Source organism: Heloderma suspectum, chromosome 2, assembly GCF_057233095.1.
Source record: "Heloderma suspectum isolate Gila_16-S chromosome 2, 16-S_ref, whole genome shotgun sequence".
NCBI classification, from domain to species: Eukaryota; Metazoa; Chordata; class Lepidosauria; order Squamata; family Helodermatidae; genus Heloderma; species Heloderma suspectum.
This window is the reverse complement of record NC_139459.1, coordinates 240,588,206-240,601,703: the sequence shown is the minus strand read 5'-3', so window position 1 is coordinate 240,601,703 and position 13,498 is coordinate 240,588,206. Positions and strand designations below refer to the sequence as shown.

The following is a 13,498-nucleotide window of genomic DNA, read 5'->3' as shown; positions in this document are numbered from 1 at the left end:
AGCAGCAGAGCCCAGGCAGATTCCTTCACTGACCGGGGGCGGGGGAGGCCCCTCCTAAGGAAAAAGGTGCGATATCCCGAGTGGCCAAAGCCTCTCCGGTCGGCCAGCCCGGCCCCTGCCTCCTCCGGCGGCGGAGAGAGCCGAGGGAGGGAAGCTGCCAGGCTTCCTGCCTGCCTGCGAGCTTAGCCACCCAAGCAGCTCAGTGGCAGCTGCTCTCTGAATCCAGCCTAGCGGCAGGCGGCACAACCACCAGGTTGCACGAGCTCCTGAATGGGGGGCGCGAGCCAATCCCCGGGCTCAGCGGCGCGCGCGCAGGGTGCCGTGCACAGGCGCGCCCGTCCGCCGGCTGGCTGCCTGCGACTAGCAGCAGCAGCAAAAGCGAGAGCGACGGCCGGGTGGTTCTGCTGTATGCACGGCTGAGGATACGCTGGGCGCGAGACACCAAGGCGGCATTTGTTTTCCCTCGCGGCTGCTCAGGCAGTTAAAGGGGAAGCTCAGATTTTCACCAGGAGCTTGCACGCGGCGGAGCGAAGCCCGCGGCCGTTTGTGGGTGAGCGTAGGCGCAGCTGGGAGTGGTTTGCCGTACATAAAGGTAGCAGGAGGCGGTGTTGGATTTCTTGAGCCCCCTAGGACAGCGTCTCAAGACCAAGGCCCCTAACAGGGCTGGATGGGAAAGGGTGGGGTTTCCCCTCAGCATGGCCATCGGCGTCTTAAGGGGGGAGGGGAGATAGGTAAGACGATTCTCCCGCATACTGCAGACAGGTTGTCCTTTCGCTCTTCATCCCTTTCCACAATTGCACCGAAGGAAAGGGCGAGCATTTCATCTTCATGTCACCATGGCTTCCTGTGGAATAGGGAAGGGATCAGCGAAAGACCGAAGGGGAAGGGATTAACCGGCAGGCAAGGGTCCTAAGTAAAAGTCAGACCAGGCTTGAAGGATCCTAGAATTTTAAAGTACGATCATATACGTATACTTTATAAACGCGCCTCATCCTCATCTGCCTTTAAAGTCAAAACAAAAAACACCATAGATCCAGCAGGGCCTGTTATCTCATTGGTGCAAAACCCCAGCCCTGGAACATACATCATGCATGGCTTGCCTGATTTCTGCATACAGATTTTATCAATGCATCATCTAAACAACTTTACACCCACTTCTGCTGACTGCATCATGGAATGTTGGGATCTAATGTTTCCTGTTACCACAGTGCTGCAACAACCCAGACTAAGGCCACGGATTTCCTTTCCCACCCACCCTGCCATGACCAATCTCCCTTAAAAAAATGCAGTTTCTACCACCTCCCTTCAATTATTGTGTACCTAATAATTGCACCCACTTTTAAATATTTTTTACATGTCTATATTAATTTTTAACATTGAAAGTCAAGAATCATGATTAGAATGGCAGTGGACACTTAACGCACCTAGTCCAAGAACCTGCCTGAAGCCAGAACCTTAAGCAAGGATGACTCCAGTGCCCCCCCTGCCCCAAATATTTTGTCCTGCCATATGCACAAATCTGACTAGAAACATGGCATAGCTTCTTGAATGATTGATCAATTTACAATCACAGTTGATTAATTCCTAGCTTTAAGGTTTTTGAGAATTATATAAATCCTGGTGGGGTTTTTTTAAAGCATCCTTCCATTTTTCTACCTACTTCCCACTTGGCAAACAAGATATGGTGAAGACAACTTTCCTGTCAACAGACCCTTCTCACAGCTTCCCAGTAAAAGAAAATAAGGCCTAAGACTTGCCATACACAAATCACCAGGAATGGTGCTACCAGAATCCTTTTGCAGGTGAATTCCCCCAGCATTACCCTCAGAGTCCACCATTGTTTCTTTGGAATAACTCAGCCAGCCTTAAGGAGAGTAAAGAGGTTTAAGAGGGGCTACCCCCAACACCTAACACCCTGCAGTGTGGACGGTGGGCAAACAAATCACCTGGTAGACTGCTGCTACCACCCCTTAACATCAAACCCAAACTGAGCCAGGGGATACTCGGACCTTTTGGACACACTTAGGGACCAGAAATAAGGGTTCAAGCTGACACCGTGTATTTTATGCCCCAAGCCCAAAATTCTAAACAGTAGGAAGACCAAAGCCGAAGGCTCTGAATTCAATACTGAGGCTTAAGCGCAATGAAGCACACACAAACTTTAAAACAGATGTGAAGTTTGTTAAAAAAGGAAAGGGAAAGGGGTAGAAAAGGTGCATAAATATCAGAGAAAACCCAAAGTGATCAGAAAAACCCTTTAAAACAATTGAGAAACCATTTGAAACAATGCTGCAGGCAAAAACAAAGTAGTACGTATCCTATGCCCAAGTAAAGGTCTTCACGTAGGACATAGGCCCAGCTAAACTTCCAAAAGCTTCCAGGCCCAAAAGCCAGTTAGTAGATGAAGACTGAAGATAAAAACCAATACCAGAATGAAATCCAAGTACAGACTGGATTGAAGACTAAATGGCAACAGTAGCCCCCTAACTTTATAAAGTAATGTCTCTCCTCCCCCACCCCACCCATTTGTAAGGTGAATTTCCATAGCCAATCAGGCTGGGTAACTGCCTCAGCTTCCAGGAGGGGAAGGCAAGGGCCAGGGAGGGAGCAAAAACCTCTCATTGCAGCCCAGCTGAAACCATTCTAATTTTGGCAGAAATTCGACTGTTGCTGAAGGCCTGGAGACTAGAAAACCTTATGATAATGCATGTAGGTGGTTTTAACGAGTGCATGCCAGCCCCACCTCATGAAACAGAACATGTTACCAGCAGCTAAATCTCAAAAAGAAAATGGATTGCTTGACAGCCAGGATTACAAAACATTGTCTGCAGCACAAAAAACACAGGTAAGAACCAGATTTAGCATTACTTAGAGTAGACTTATTTGAACCAATGTGACATAAGTTAGTCAAGACTAAGTCTCATTTGTTCCAATGGGTCTACTCAGTCTGCATCCAACCTCAAAACAGTAATCAGTAGGAGGCTGTAAGGAGGTTTAATTAAAATGGAATGGAACTGTTACAATAGCTTCAGAAAATTATTTGAAGGTTGGCTAGAGCACAGTTGTGTGCAAAAGTTGTTTAAAAGGCTTCAGCAAAGCAATACATTTTGATTGAAGTGTCAAGTGAAAAGCAATCCCTAGTCCTCTTTCCATGGAGACTTCAGGGACAATGCTGTTTGCCAGTACTTAGTCATATAGTAGGACAACTTTAAGGAATATTTTCTGATAATCAGTCAGTCACTTACTGGTGTCAGTTGCTTTAACCCAAAGTATGAACACTTCCTTGACTTTCTAAACTGAAACCCACTTGCAAAACACTATTGGATATGTTGATGGGAGTTGATGGGAGTTGTAGGCTACAGTATCTGGAAGGCCAGAAGTTGTCCACCCTTACAATGGAGATGGAATAAAACTGTTGCCAAAATGAACTGAATATTATGAAGAGAAGTCTTAATTTGAGGTTGGGGGTGGGGAATGGATTAATACAGACTTGCCTGTCATGAACTAAATAAATTATGTGTTAGGAATTTTCAGCTGTCAAGACCTATATGTGAAAGAACCAATCCCTGTTGTATAAATTATAATGTATAACATGAAACCATAAAATAAAATCCCTGCTCCTCAAATAATAGATTCAATTCCCTCAAATGGATTAGCCTAGAGTCACCTGACTCCTTAGAAATCAACCCACACGACACGACCAGATCATGTTGTGCTTGCGGCTGAGAGCAGATAAACAGAAGTACTTGCAGAGCAATAGCCCCAGATAACTTATAGAGAGTAGTAATAGCTCAATGATAGAACAGACTCTTTGGATGTATAAGGTCCCTGGTTCAGAATCCATTGGAAGTGCTGGAAGGGGCATAGGGGGAAGCTTAAACTCTCATCTCATGTATACAAAAAGGACCTATATGAACTGTAGAATAACACCATTATTAGAACGCCTTATGAACTGCACAGCCATACATGCTGTGTATTGTGCCTGTGCCTTGGGCATAGTCCTTTTTCCAGAGGGAAGCAGATATCTGGGTATATGGATATCACTGAGCCTGAAAAGGTAAAGAAAAGGGTAACCAAAATTAACAGACAGTTGGAGAACCAGACCTCCAATGAAAGGATAAACCATCTGGGACTTTTTAGTTTAGAAAAAAAATATGACTAAGGGAGGACATGATAGACGTTTATGAAAGTATGCATGGTGTGGAAAAAGTGAAGAGAAGTAAAATGTTCTCCCTTTTAGTACTTAGGGAAACCAGTGACATTAACTGGTAGGAGATTCAGGACAGACAAAAGAAGGCACTTCTTCATGTAGCACATAATTGGTTTATATGAAATTTTCTGCCACAGAATGGCTGATGGCTAGGTCACCAGCTTAGATGTTTTCAAAATGAAATTAAATTCATGGAGGCTAGCTCTGTCAATGGCTATTAATTGTAATGGCTGTATTAAACTTCCATGTTCAGCAATTTCTAAACATGTTTTGGACTGTTTGGGACCAACAATCAAGAGAGGGTGTTTGCTTTTAAGCTTTGCTCGCGGGATTCCTGAAAGCAATTGGTTGTCCAGTATTGAAGCAGGATGCCAGACTAAGATGACCCTAGTTGTCATGCCCACTGGCTTCCAAGAGATTGAATACTGCTTTAGGGTTTATAGGCCTAAATGCAGTTACCTGGCCGTATTCTATAGCCTGAAAAATAAACCAGTTCTGAGTGGGTAGAAGTCATGATGTAATGCAATTTCAGGTGAAAAGCACGTGTGCATTCAAATAACTGGAAATTTACTTAAAAGTGAAGAACTGATAGTATTGAACGAACTGATGGCAACTCATCAGAACTCAATTTGGCACCTGCATTTTCTGTACAAATTTTCTAGTAAATGGAATAGCAAAATAAACTTTTCCAGCATCCTCATCTTTTTAAAATAAGACCATTGCCACTGAGTTCAGTGGTTGTTGTTCAGTCGTGTCCGACTCTTCGTGACCCCATGCACCATAGCACGCCAGGCCTTCCTGTCCTGCACTCTCTCCCGGAGCGTGCTCAAGTCCATATTCATTGCATCAGTGATGCTATCTAGCCATCTCATCCTCTGCCGTCCCCTTCTCCTTTTGCTTTCAGTCTTTCCCAGCATCAGGGTCTTTTCCAGAGAGTTTTCTCTTCACATTAGGTGGCCAAAATATTTGAGCTTCAGCTTCAGTATCTGTCCTTCCAATGAGCAGTCAGGGTTGATTTCCTTTAGGATTGACTGATTTGACTGAGTACAGTGGACCCAATACTTAACCTTTAATTCTTTGTTACATTTCCCTTTAAAAGTTTGAATGATTGAAATCAGAGTTTGAGTAAGGATAGGGATGGCGGAGAATTCCACCACGGACTGGATGAGGCCAGATTCTAAGAATCCGGCCCCCCCGGAGTCCGCAGAGGAACAAAAGACTCATCTCCGCCACCTGGGGGAATCCGCGCCAGCCAGATCCTACCTGCCACCATCCGTCCGCTGCCATCCACTGCTGCCTCTCTGCGGCAGCAAATGGTGTCTGGCATAGTGGACACCATTTGCATCCCTGCCTTTTGCCGTGATAGGCTACGTAAATCTTTACATAGCCTATCACAGCAAAGAGCAGGGACGCAAATAGCATCCGCTACATGGAGTGGAGCCGGCCAGGGAGGATTTTGGGGGGAGGACCGGATCGCCTCTCCCCCCCCAGCAGACCCACAGTCAGACAAGGGTGAGTACAATCCATACAGCCCTAAGTAAGGATAAAATGCACATGCTAACCTTTATCAAATGCTCTAACATATTGTAAGAGCAACTTTTGTTTTAGAATTTGTCATTTGTAAAATTATTGGAGACCTGGATAATGAATAAGTTACATAAACAATCAGAGGAAAAAGTACGCGTGAGCACTATATTTTTATACTTGCCTAATGGGATGGTTGCAATGCAAACTATAAGCAATGAGTGTCTTCACTCATGTACCAATTTTTACTGAGGCTCAAACTTGTCTGATAAAAAAGATGAGCCCAAGTGGACATTTTCAGATATTCTTTAACACATTCATTATCCAACCCTCCTTTTTTAAAGTCAAATTAGAATTCCCTTTTGGCAATTACACTCTGCTTGTGAAACAGTTACAATGTGAATTGGAAGAGTGGTACTAGGTATAAATAACTCCAAACAATTTTCAGCCACTAAGTAGTATGTAGTTGTAGCCATTCTGTGGTATGTTTCTTAAAGTTTTTTTTTTTAAGGTAGCACTCAAGCTTTTGATAACACTGTGGAAGTTAAATCATTCTCCGTGAGAGTAAAGGTGGAAAGGGAGCAATCCTATGTCCGCTAGACAGTGTCTAGATGGCCATAGGATTTTTTGGTTTCTGGGCACTCTGAGCTCGGTTCCCAGAAATCCGACTCCCTTCCCCTGCTACCTATAGGAGGTGCAGTTCATCCCCAGCTCCATGCTCAGAAGAGCAGCACAAAGCTGTCAAAAAGGGGGAGTTCCTGCAGGGGGAGGCCAGACAGTGCATAGGAAGCATCATAACGTCACTTCTGCCGTCCCCTTCTGCTCTGAGGCACCCCGGATAGACAGCCAAAGTCAGCTGTTTAGCCACAAATGCAAGGCTGCCAGAATGCGGAGGAGAGAATCCCCTCTGCATTCTGCCTGCCCTGCATGAGATAGTCGGTCACCTCCTGAGTTCAGGGGAAACCCACTATCCCCATAGGATTGTGCCCTAAGAGTTTATTCCATGGTATCAAAGAAAGATTTCTTCCTTTACCCATCTGCTGGCCATGAACAATACAAAGATATATGCTAATAAGTAAAGTTGCCAACTGATTGTCAGAGCAGATTAGTGTTTTCTTTAAGCAAAGTTTAAGACATTGGCTTTTTACAAGAGCAATGGGGAATACTGCAAGATTTCACAATTCTGACTGTGACAGCTACTTGATTGAACAACACTGGGGGACAAGCTGGGGAACACAGATGTTCCATGGGTTTTTCTGGTGACACCTCCAATCTATGTGAGCACATCTGTAAATGCCATGCAGTCTAATGACTAGACTACACAAAAGTTACAACAACTGTGGTTGTAGATACTCTCAATCCATTTACTATTATGAACTCTCCTCATTTTAGTGCTCTCGTTTTAGTGCTATTAAATCTCACATGACCTAGCACTGTATATGATGTCCCTCTTGTGGTATGCTATTTTCTCATTCTTGGAATATTCTGTATAGACATATTCACTTCAGTAGGACTAGCTCCATAAGTGTGTGCCTGGGTTTAAAGGTGGGGGAATACGCAGGTTCTCCCTCTCTGTGAGGACAGCATTTCATTCTGTGGCCATGCCAGGTTCTAGAAGCTTAAATTCAGGAATCACTCTGGAAATGTTGCCAATTGTAATAACAATATTAATGTACCAAGATAACACACTATCTTAATATATAAATTATCATAAAGTTAGCTTGTAATTTTTCTGTACGTGATAACTTAGATTCAAAGGTTGTCTAAGGAGAAGGCCACTTGTGCAACACAAATTGTATGTTCCCTCCCCTTGTAGCCTACTGAACACCCCAAAAAGCCTTACTGGAGACTACAGAGAGGCCTATGGGGTAGGCAGGGGGAGGAGGAGATGACAAAGATTATTGTGCAAGTAGCCTTCCACTCATGGAACCTTTGGATCCACCCCAAAGTTGCTACTACAGATTGAAAAGTAGATAGAAATGAATATAGATTCCTTTTGCTGGATAAATAGATATTTTCAGTGTGGGTTAATATTTTCAAAAGCAAGTGTAGCCTCTATTATTATTACTGATTGCTTCATTCTTCGTATAAGGATATTTGACGATTCCCTGAACAATGCTCAGCAGTATTGCACAACACAAGAGTTACATTTAGTAATAAATGGTTCATAAAAAATATTGGTTTCTTATGCCAGGTTCATTCACATTCTATTTACTAGGTTTTAAAATATTCACTGTTGGAAAATCTAATACAATCATTTTATTTGAAATCCAAGTAATTAGCAAGGAATGTAGAAACAAGGCAACAACTATTATTATTTATCCTTTGGTAACATCAAAAGCACTAATTCAGTATGTGACATCAATATGTTGCAGATTGTATAGGATACATAGGGTATTGTGGCAGGTCTGTGAGAGGTTTACAAAGCTCAATACTGTGTAAGTACTTATGAAGTGAAAAGAAGGATCTCAAAACTAAGCATTGTGCTGTGATTTTTTTCACTGAGAAAGAAAAGATGTTTGCTTACTATTTTATTCAGTGAATACTTTCCACAAGGAGTCCAAGATCTAATCTTTTGTGAATAAGAGCCAATTCACACAACTACCAAACTCATGGCAGCCACTTGAAATTCCTGCACATCGCTGAACTACCTGTTAGCAGACAGAGCAGGATGTGTGTAGCCACTGCTGCATTCAGGATTAGTTTTTAAAAACTTAAGCCCTCACAAACTTAGGGCAAGTTCCAAATTGTTACCATGTGCACAACTTAGGTTCCCCATAGGGTTCAACATAACACTTGAATTATCCTTCCCCACTGGCCATTGGCTGGGCACAAGCATTGGAACACATTAACGTGTGGGAAATCTGTGCATGCCTCGCACATGGTAGAGCTAAACCCACTCCTGCCCAAAATCACAAATGCTATTCCTACACATAGCACAAATAACCTGAACATGTGGGAGAATGAGTCATGTGCTCCAGTTTTGGATGTTTGCCCTGGCAAGGAAAACTATCCTGGTTGGCACGAGCAGGAGACCAAACTGGCAACCACCTGAGGGCATAAAAATCAGCCCTTGGGATGCTAGGAGTACTTCTAAAGGGGAATATAGTTATACAATAGATTTTGGGGAGGAAATGGAAATTAAAATTGATATGATCCAGCCAAAGTTAATCACACTTAAGTCCCATTAAATTCAATGGGAGAGTTAATCATATGTTTAAATATCCCCATATAAACCAAAAGAATGTAAAAGTATAGTTGTAAGACTGGAGGTTTGGACAGGAATGAATTAATGGGACTAGAATGATGGCAAATGCTCTTTGATGGACCACAGCAAAGTTGCCAAGCACCTTTTTTTTTTTTTGCTAGGGAGATTACTGGTTAAATTGCTAGGGAATACCTGAATGGAGATACGCCTTTCTCTTCACATTCCCACCTAAGAGTGATGTGATCTATGTGTCTGTGAGTGAGAAGAACTTTTGAGTGGGGCTAAACTAGACACGAAGGACAGACAGAGACCAAGAGAGACACAGTACAGAAACTGAATTTGGTATCTGTAAGCTCACAGCATTTTGGAATGCCATCTGCCTATTTCTGGAGATCTGATGTGGGAGCACTGGACTTCCAGTGTAAAAACTGTGCCTCCTCCTAAATTCAACATTTGTAAAAAATTGCGAACATTACAGAATACTGATAAGCCCCCAGTGATCTCCTTCGAAATGAAACCAAACTCAACATTTCAAGAAGTAGGGTGAGCATAACAATGTCTTTAAGATACATTATTTAGGAGTCATCATGACTATATACATTTGTTGTCTATGTGAGAGTCATGGTAACTGTGACTGTAGCAAGGTAGTGGTGTGTGTACGTATGTTTGTGTGTGTGCATGTGCACATGTGAATACATGCCTGCATGTTTTTTAATAGGAAGAACTGTGACTATGTTTAAGAACAGGGAGGCTTTAAAAAATCTAGCTATAATCACTCCTAATAATCATAATTTCTAATGAAATACCTGCAAAATCATCATCAGTCATCAGCTTTAGTATAATGTAAGAAAGTAAAGGCGAAAGCAGAGCTGAGAGACCAATCCCCAACAGATGTCATTCATTTTGGTTCAAATATGTTAAATCTCAGATGGTATCATCAAATGAAACTGATATAAGAGTCAGGAGTGCATATACTCAGTTGATTTGATTGATAGATTTTGCATTTCCCTTGCCTCCTTTTATATCTCACACTTCTTACTTGTTTCATAAGCTCTGCCAAATTACTGCAGCACAATTACTTTTACTTATTTTTAATGTTCTTAGAATAATTCTTTTATATTCTTTGATATTCTCAAACAATAGTAAGATATATTCAAGCTCGTGTCATACTGATATCTTTTGTTATAACTTGATTAAGTTAACTGAGCATCTTCACCTGCAGTAGTTCAACAGGAAATTAACTTTTTGATGACTGCACCTCTGAATGTTTACTAGTCTTTAATGTTTCTCTTTTTGTTCAACCTTGATTTAAAAGCATAGGTGAGCATTGTATACACTTGAAATATCCTAGGATTTCTAGTCTATGGAAAAAAGGGAATTAGTAATAGCTGTATCTGAGGAGAAGGGGAAAGTTCTGCCGGACCCAGGAGAGTCGCTTTCTGTCCTGCTCTTTGTGTACAAAGCACCAATGGGAGGAAATGTCTGGGTCAAAGTAGGGCCATTGGTGATCCCCCCAAATTCAGTTTCTGGACAACATGTAGATGTCTGTTCACACAATGGGACTTCCCCCCCCCCATGCCCCCCCATATACCCCAGAGGTCCCCCCAACTATCCAGAGCAGATTTTGGGGGTGCAGGGGAAGGAGGATTCTGTTCAGCCAATAGTGTCTGTCCCGCTTGTGGATGGACACCAACATTTCTCACCCTCTGACACTTGAAGCTCAGTGGCCTGAGTACATGAAGCGAATGTACTGCCTCATTTACTGAAGGCAAAAGCCCTTAGTTTCTAGTTAGTGTCTGAAAAATTCAATTTGACATGTATTTGATGTGAGGCTTCAAACACATGGACACATTCAAATTAATTCAAATTAATTAAAATATTTTGAAAACCAAATAACCATGAGGTGCATACCCCTAAGATCCCCTTAATATGTATGCCAAGTTTCAGTTGTCTTGATTTCATGGTTTTGGCACTATGGCACTGACAGACGCATCCTCCTTTATTATTATAGATGATATGGTTATGATGTATAACAAATGCAGTATCAAGTTACTGGGCCCGCATATTTCTTAGACCATTACAATTAATTACTAGTCACTGGGATGTTACAAAATTGAAAAATAAAAGTTTAAGGAGAATTACACTTAGCTGCAGATTAGCGCATGACTACCATTTTAAGATGCAAATGTAAGGGTGTTCTCGCGGTTCAATTTTGACAGATTTTTGATACATTAGTCAACAATCATTTCTGAATGAAAAACACTTTCTAATGTTTCTGTTACAATTTTGCCAGTGTTCAGTGCTTTCCCCCCCATCCCTTTTCTAGACCATGGGTACAATCCTATACATGTTGAGGCAGAAAAAGCCCTACAACAATTTGGAATGCTGGGAATTGTAGGACTTTTTTTTCTGTCTGAACATGCACACAATTGCACCCTAACTCTTTAGTCTGTGTCTGGCCAATCCAGAAGCTCTATGCTGTGTTCCAATTTCAGGAGCTGACATTGCATAGCCCTGTTCCTTTCTGTGTCTGAGGTCTGAGCACACGCAGTTCACAGAAAGTAGCTCACCAGTCCCTCTAAAACAAAGGGCCTTTCATATCAGGAAAATTCATTATTCCTTATAACGTGTGAGCATATTTAAAAAAAAAATCAACCCAAACATAGAAAACCATTTTATTTAGTATAATCGTCAAAGGATTAAAAAAAAGAAATTAAGAACTCAAAAAAGCAGTGCTTGGTATATTATAAAGTGATGCCTTTCATAAGGCATGCAATTTCTGTCAAAGATGCTGTTACATTAGAAAGACTTAGAAAGAGGAGCATTTTTCAGTCTGCCACAAATTATGCTTTTAAAAACCCGAAGGATGTGTTTTACCATTTTACTTAAGGTTACAAAACAATGTGGTAGCATGACTGGATGAAAGCATATTTATTCATTTATTCCCACTGTGAGCATAAACTGGATGAATGCTTACAATAGAAGCCACAATAACCATTAGTATTTTGGCCAAACCACTGTATGTTATATTCTGTCCACATTCTATACTTAAAGCTGAAATGTTCTCCTATCATAATGATGCACAATAGATTTTAAAAGATAGAATATATATGGTAGATTATGTATATAATATCAATTGTTATTCAAGAATTTTGAAAATAATCATTCACATGCTGTTCATGTATATAGGTCTTCATGGAATATCACCTTCGTTCATAAGATCTGGAAGAAGAAACTTGCATACTCAAAAGAAAAAAAAAATGGATCCAGTATGAGCCTCCCATGGATGCAAGAAGCTTCTGATCCAATGAGGGGGGGATCCCATTGGTAGAAGTGGGGGAATCAATCTTCATAAATCCCCCCTCCACTGCAGTGCCCTATACCCCCTGAAAATCTGGCCTGGAGGTCTGGCTGAGGTGGTGCTAGGGGCTGCAGAAGGGTGGAACTCCTTTCAGAGGCTGTTCTTGCTGACAAAAAAAAGCTGGATCCAAGTCACTTGCAGCTTTCATCACAGTAGTTCCAACTGCTAAAGAGGCAGGCTGCTTTCTTTATGATACAGAACAGATTCTCTCTTTGGCAATGGGAACTTCTGCAGTGAAATCAGCAAGCAAAGCTCTGGCTGTGAATTTCTCTCTTGCATACTTATGTCCTTCAGCATCTATTATAATATCAATAGAATTCAATAGAAATCTCCACAATTTCCCTCATTTTCTGATGACTCTCAGTATGTGAATTTGCGTGTGTTTACTGGTACAACTATGCTAACAAAATACAAAGGAAATTATACTAGCAGTTTTTGGCTTCTCCTTAAGAAACACATAATTATGATTTTATGTACTATCTCCAGGCCAGAGGCCACAGAATACATGTATAGCTCTCTCTCCCTCTCCCTCCATGATGGGTTGTCCTATGTGTGTTTTAGCAGTTCAGTGAACTAAGCTGATACAAATGAGGCTTGAAACATTAAATGCAACTAGCACTATCAAAGTTTCTCAAATCAAATAATTTAGTTTCTGTAGAATCCTATGGAGATTAAGAACTCATGTAGTGACTAAAACACCAAGTAGTTACATCAAATGTTCTAGTAATATAACTGTAAGGAGGACTAAAAAAAAAATCCATTGTATATGTTACCCTGCTTGTAAGTAAAGATTCAGAGTCATATAATTGTCTTCTTTAATTGATTATATGTGAGCCACTCTGGGAGCCTTTGGGGGCATAAAAATACTTCAAATAAATAATATCATCTCGCACAGGCCAGAATGATGATAACTAAGACTAATACATATATTAGCAGTGGATGCTATTGTGAAGGAGGCCACTGAATGATGGAGGCCTGAAGGTAGCATTTCCTTGGTCAGTCACTAAACGAAATAAACAAAGGTCACAAATTTTCCTTGGTTAAACTCCAAGCGAAAGAAAACAAGGCTACTACATTTTATAGCAATCCCTGATATATTACAGTTTGAAAGTGGGTTGAAATAATGAAAAAAATTATTCCCATACTTCCCAAGATATTGAATACAAACTGACTAGAGGGGAACAGTTTCTTACTC

At 41.5% G+C, this 13,498-nt stretch overlaps 1 long non-coding RNA gene across 1 annotated transcript; it reads left to right on the top strand.

Moving 5' to 3' along the window:
- The first annotated feature begins 242 nt into the window (after window positions 1-242).
- Window positions 243-13,106, top strand: LOC146354310 (uncharacterized). The gene is made up of 3 exons (XR_014788358.1): window positions 243-550; window positions 2,657-2,845; window positions 12,132-13,106. It is a non-coding gene; the product is annotated as an uncharacterized LOC146354310 (long non-coding RNA).
- Window positions 13,107-13,498: the final 392 nt, after the last annotated feature.